Below are 7,161 nucleotides of genomic sequence, written 5' to 3'. Positions count from 1 at the left end.
TTGGAATGAATTATCTGAAGGCAAAAGGGAGCCAGAACCTGTTTCTGTTTTGGCAGAAACCCTCTCCTTGGCACAAGAGAGCTGTGTGTAGTCCAGAGCCAAGGAAGTTTGGGAATGGGGTGGTTCAGGGTGTCACATTGTCTGTTCTGACTAAAGAATTTGAAAGAGAGAGATGCAAATGGCTCTTTCCAGTTCTCAGTTTTTGAACCACCTCTTATAAAACATATTCAGAGTAATTTCTGCAGCAGTGACAGGTCATCAAGGTGATTAGAAACCCTCTAGTTTTGTATCTGCTGTCAAAATTCCTCCAGGAGAGGCAATCTTCCCCGGACCAGAGCCATATGGGCTGTAGTAAAAGTAAAAAAAGCAAGCGAAAAATACAAGATCAGGTGTCCCAATATAAGAGGAGCAATTTAAGATCTACCCATACATCTGATAACAACACTTCATCCACTGGCTTCCTGATTAAAATACCTCCATCATCTCCTAGAAAGCTGCAGTTCCCTTAAAAATTCCTTCCAGCCACAAAAGTCCTTTGCTCATTCTTGCTCCCAGAGCATTTGTGAAGTGGGTTTTAGGCACCCAGCTCCTTATAGCTCCTAGGGACCCTTGGAAGCCAAACTCCTTAAGGCATTTCTTCTCTAAGACACAGAAGAGTTTCCATACAGAGTAGGATTGGGTCAAACTCTGACATCTCTTCTCCCTGTTGCAATAGTCCCTTCCACAGTGCTGATGAGCACTCTGACATCTGGAGTACCAAACCACCAGTGCCATCTCTAGGAAGGTGTTTTTCCTGACAAATCTTTCTGAAGTTCCTTGAAGGCTGAGAATGTGCACTAGGGCCTCATCTGCACAAAAAGCAGCTGTGTGGCTGTGTATATTAAAAATATAGGCTATTTCTGCCCAAAAACAATTATGATCTAAGTTGCTTACAAAACCTGTTTGCATTGATAAGCTTTTGTGATTGCACAGCAAAATATTACTCCAGGAAATTGTGTCAGGTTTGACCACAGCTGACAATTTTAATTTCATTTAAGTAATATTTGCAGATCAGAAAACATGAAATTATGCAAAGAGGTACCAACAGTCTGCTACAGAGATTTTACAGAGCAGTGGCCCAAAACTATCTTTGTTGGCAACACCAAGCACAATTTGGTAATGCAAATCTAAATATGATGTTGACGGGCATTTTTCATCTGCCACAGCTTGTCACTACCAGATACACAGAAATCAAAACAACAACTCTGTATTAGCGTCCAAAAATCTCAGTGCTTTCTACAAATACCAGCTTCATCTCAGCTACATAAAATCCTCAAAGTGTCCTGGAGATAAGCCAGGAATTGAGGACAGATGTACTTGCCTTTTTCAACATTCCAAGTTTGGGAGTTCATCTGAAGGAATGACAGTAAGCAACCAAAGAAAAAGGTAATTCTATAGCTGATTGCACTGGAATGTCTTGGAAAAAGAAACTTGTGGATTCACTGAAATGTCATTTTAGCGCCAGTGAGAAAATTACATCCAGATTATTTTGCTTCAACATTAATGACACTGGAGAGACAGGCAACATTAATTGCAGTTTGTGCTGTAACCTAAGAAATTAGTGATTGCACCTGCCTTTCATAAATGGCAGCACTCTGGCTGCTATGAGATTGCCTCTAAAACAAACACAGACAAAATTTATTGAGGCTGCTTGCATGTCAGAGAGAGCTGCTGCACATGGAACAGGGAATTGAGCAGCACAGGGTGGCTAATACTGCAGCATTTGAACTTTATGGTGGATGGCAGACAATCTAATGGGTAATTAAGCAAAGGGCTGCTCTACTACTCAGCTTTAACGAGAACTGTATTTCCAAAGTATGGAAAAGTATTTAGATATGATTTGTTGAAAGAATTACAAGGAATCTCAGTGCACACATAAGGGCTAGGCTGAGATGGAAGAATAGCTGACCATTCTGTCTGAGTAAACTATTACATAACAGCTAAGCTATAATAAAACCCCGATTCCAAATCAAATAAGTCTCCCAGACTGCTTAAAATGAGTCACCAACAGCTTTATAAACATACAAAATACTTGACAAGGAAGTCTCTGATAATTTTTTAGTAATTATGTCTGTGAATTGTTCTCTGTTGACATCACTATTAGAAATGGCTTCCCATAAGCTTGCACTGCCTGTTAACATCTGCTCATTAATCACTGAGTCTTTGAATATTTCTTTCATTACAAGTTTATTAAAGAGTTCACACCATTTGTTCAAAGAGATGTCTAATTAACACACAAACAATAGCTGAAGACAATACAGTTTTGTTTTGTTTTGTATGGACTTTTATGGCTTCAAAAAACTCTGAACAAGACATGATTTCACAAGATGATCACAGATGAAGAAATACCTGAGCATCTTAGAAATATGCATGGAATAGAAAATCATTTTACAAGGGCCAAAAGAACACTTTCAAACCTTGTCTGTTATCTGAAGAAAACACTGAAATGTGATTTGGAAGCAAATGCAGAGCAAAAGCAATATTTCTTAAGACAGTGCTGCAGGGCTGATAGAGTGAAGAGATAAATTTGGCCTAAAAATGACCATGAAAAAGGAAGGATGTAATCAGGGCCCAAGGAAAGAAGATCATCCCCAGGAATATGATTTTTGATGAGAGAGTCTGACAGTTGCAGCCCAGTGTTTTGGAGGCAGGAAGGTCCTAAGTTCAATGGCAGCTAAAGTATCACCACAGGCAGTTCTCTTGACCTCTGTGATACCTCAGTCAGCTAAGCTGTAAGGCTGGCTTCCATGAAAATCCAGATGTTGCCTCTGAATTAAACTGTCCTGAGTAAATAAGTTACCAGAAGAACTGCATATCTGAAAAATGCCTTAGCCAGAGGTTACTAAAGGATATTACTAATGACAGACAAATGAGGAACATCAGAGAATGGCATATTTGTAGATACTTCAGCCAGGGGTGTTTTCTATGTAACACTTTGAGGAAAACAAATAATGAGTTTTTTGCATTAAAAAAAAAAAAATCCACAGATGCTACTATTTAATGAAAGCTAAAATTCTTTCAGGAGGAGCAAACCTATAGTAGCAGCTCTCAGTCATTTTACTAGGTTATTAAAGTACAAATGAAATCCCATGCAGTCTATCCTGCAAAACACAAACCTAGGGGCACTGATGAGCAATGCTTATGGGAAAAAAAAAAAAATCAGATAGCCAATAAACTCTTGTTCTGCCCTAGGTAGAGCACAGATAGATACCAAGCTGAAAACAGATCCCCAAATAAATGAAAGAAACACAAGCTGCAGGACAGCTATGAAAGCTTCCAGCAGGAAATGTTCCTAGTGGTAAGCTCTTTGCCCTGATATGGACACACTGGTTTGTGGTATGGGGACAGGGCTGCCTGCTGGTTTGCTTCTCTGAGAAACAGTTTAGGGGGAAAGAGTGGCAGTAGAGGAGAAGAGGTGATGGTGGCTGGATGCAAGGAATAACTGCTGTGACAGTCACACTTACCCACAGCTGAGCCCTCTCTTATGTCATAGCATGGCCATACACGGGACCTACATCCTGCACCAAACCACAGAAGGAAGAAATGCAGTCAATGGTGATTATAAGACCAAAGATAATGGGCTGGTCACTGGGTCTTATGATTATGTTTTTCAAGTCCTTCTTCTTGCACAATTTTTATTCTCATTTTTGTTTTCTTTTTGTATCTCCTTCCTTCAAAAAGCAGAGTAGCAAGAGCTTCACCTAGGATGGGTTGCTATACTGGAATGGGATGGAGTTTGGTCTTAACACTTTTCTTTGACACAAACCGCTTTGGTTTGAACATAGTGTCTAGAAATGAAGAGGGATTTTGCCATTTTTTTATTATGTGCAAAATGCTAGGAATGTTTAAAAGTAACAGTAACCAAAGTAACAGGGAATAGGAAATACGAGAGACATTTATCCCCTTAGAAACAGCTTTATTCCCCTTGCTTTTCTACAGGAGCATAGACGTTTTCTGTCTGCTTTGGCACCAGAAGCAACTTTTTCAAACATCAGGAATTTTTCTGTCTTTTACAAGGGCTGCATATACTGCATGTGAGAGCAAGAAAATGGACTTCAATTTTAAACCACTTTATCATTGCTACCAGCAGGACAGTGTAACAAATACAACATTCTTCTGAACAAGACAGGTTGCAAAAAAAAAAAATACATGATTTCACAGCACTCCAAAGTAATTTTTAAAATTTTGTTTTGCAGCTAGTTCCTGCTTGCTTGGTCCACTCATAAGGGCATCTGAAAAATGTGGAGTAGGTTAAGATGAATGTATGTGTCACTTATACTCCCTTGGTTGGGAGATAAGTACAGTTCAGCATGAGAAAAGAAGCATTTTTACTGCAATGGTTATCCAGTAAAATCAGTCACAAAGGACCTGATCTAAAGTCCATTAACATCCAGTTTTTCCACTGATTTAATAGGCTTTTAGTCAGACCTATTGCCTCTTCTACAATATCCATCTCCTCTGATCTTTGAGAAGATTAGTACAAAGCAATTGATATGCACGCTGCCATGAGGGTCATGTGCACTGATCAGCCATAGCATATGCCATAGGCAGGATTTCATGTACCTCAAGCTGACATCAGGAGCAATTTAGAGTTAGTGGAGAGTATTGAATAACAACCTTTTAAATACAGTAATTATAAGGTCTTTGAAACAAATACTGGCGTTGTGATTTGGGGAGCCTGAGGAATTTAATCAGCCATTCTTGATCTAATTGCCAGTGTGATTTTCACTCTATCAGATGTGAGTTGTAATTGGTTTTGAAAAGTTTGACATATGATAGGCTTCTGGGCTCTCCTTACTTAAATGCTTTATTTATTTTATCAGACAACTTTCTAAGCAGAATGTGTACCCTGGTCTGAAACTCTCGCCCTCTTTCCTAGGACACAGTGAAGGAGATGCTGAAATGCCTGGAAGAATAGCTCTGGAAAGCTATCAGAGCTAGTAAGGTCTGAGGTTTTGATATTTACAAAGAGCCAGAAACCACTTTCTGCTAGCATCCAGTATTTTAATTTTAATGGAAAGAAAAATGAATCTTTGTCTTAAATCCCACTGTAGAAGGACAACTTCAGGAAAATGAAAGGAAATGCTTCTTCCCAGAGTGGAATTCATTGCTGCAGGAAACGCTGGAGTCAAGTACTATGTCTGGATTTCTAAAGGACTGCAGTGGCACTACTAATAACAACTGTAATTTCAATTTATGAGCTCAATCCTGCACCAGTAGAGTCCTTGCAGGATCTGGGCTTAGATCTGCAGATTTGCTGAAGTAGGAACCTGTATTCAGAATTATCTATGCAGACAACAAAAAGGGATAAGAAAGGCTGAGCCGCCAGAGATGTTATGGGAGGCTCCAGAAAAGCAATTGAAATATCAATGGGTTTTGTTACCTGTCTCAGGTAAAAATACTCCTTTTTAAGCTGAGGAAATTGCAAGTATAATTTCGATTCAGAGGTGATGCGTCTCACAGTTTTCTCTTTCTGCTAAAGTCAGCATGCTGCAGGGACTTTGGAAAGACATGGTCACATTCTTTAGGGCCGCTTATGGGGCTGAGCCTCTTCCTCTGTGGCAGAAAAAGGGCAAGTGCTTTCTGTCAACAGAGGAGTGCAGAGAGGGGAACGTCAGGAGGCTGTAAAGAAATGTGATGCAACACGACCTGGGCTTGATCCAGGGCTCAGCAGAGCCAATGGAAAGACTCGTAAGGAGGCCTGGACCCTGCTCCAGAGGGATTGTAACCGTGCTCTGCAGAGAGCCCAGGACCCACCGTCCCTGCTGCACAGCCGCCCTTGTCCTCGTGCCAGGCCGAAATGCTGTTTGTTATTGTTATTGTCATTGTTGTTGTTATTATTGAAAGAAGTATTTTCACAGCAGTGAAGGTCAGCTACGAATGATGACTCACTTGCACCGCAGATCTACACAAATAGCATGTGCTAAGATTACCATCTGGTATAACAATCTACATCACAAGACACCACATTTCCTGTTACCCAGGGTAAGTAAATTTCAAGCATGAGGGAAAATTTTAGCAAGTTTCCCCAAGTACCTTTGCAGAAAGAATAATGTGGCTTACACAGAGGGGGGAAGAGAAAGGGAAATTATGAGGTAAATGCTATTCCCCTCCCTCCTGCCCCCTCATCTCCCAAGAAGAAAAACATATTAAGTTTGCAGTTCTCATTTCTATCGTATTTAAAAAGTCAAATCTATGTAATGAATACCTGTCTGGAGGGAGTCCAGCGGGATGCTGACAGCCAGGCTTTCTGGACACTGTGTGAAATGGAGGGTGTACGTTTCACTCTCTCTCTCCATCTCTTTTTTGCTATTTATTTAATGTCAGGACAGCGCTGCGCGTGCAGCCGCCGTGAAGGGCGCTGGGTCTCGGCGGTGCTGCCGATGCTGCCGAGGCTCTCCCCCACACCTGCTGGCTCTGAGCCTGTGCTGGGAGCACAACCGGGCCCCTGCCAACCTCAGACACCCCAAAAACTGAGGAAGGGTCCACTCCTTCCCCCTGGTGTGACTGCCAGGGGTGAGCCACCCATCGGCCCCTCTCCTTGGACATGCTAGCTGGGCAGCAGCTCTCCAAGTGAGGCACAGATGAAAATACCGAGATGAATCAAGCTGGTGCGTTTCCATGGATGACAGTAGTGTTTCCATGGATGACAGTGGCCTGATGTGGCAGCAGTTTAGAGTCTTTTCCCAGCCAGAATGGCTCTGCTGGCAAGGGGGAAAGAAGCTTTCTGTGGCAGTGCTAAGCCTACACATGCCAGGTGCTAAGGGCCACATTAACAGCCTGGCAAAATTTCCTGGTGCCACTGAGCATCACTTTTCCTCCTCTCTCCATCCAATTTGCCTTTCTCATCACCCCTGTGTGAGAAGGGGCTACTGAAAGATGAGCCCAGGGCTAAAGCCACATCCCAGGGTGGTACTTCAGCCTCATAGCCTTTGCAGGGTGCCAAATATCATATCTCCTACCTGATGTCTCTCCCTCCAGCTGTGGCACTGCATCCTTCTCCTCAAAGGTCCTGGTCACCTCCCAGGAGCTGGCTGCTGGCCAAGCTGACAAGGGAGAGGGATGGCTTCTCCTCCAAAGAGGCTCACAAAACCAGTGGCCCTTGGATTTGGCAGGAGCTGA

Source organism: Lonchura striata, chromosome 3 (assembly GCF_050655825.1).
Source record: "Lonchura striata isolate lonStrDom1 chromosome 3, ASM5065582v1, whole genome shotgun sequence".
Lineage (NCBI taxonomy): Eukaryota > Metazoa > Chordata > Aves > Passeriformes > Estrildidae > Lonchura > Lonchura striata.
The sequence above is the reverse complement of the archived record's forward strand: the minus strand, read 5'-3'. Positions refer to the sequence as shown.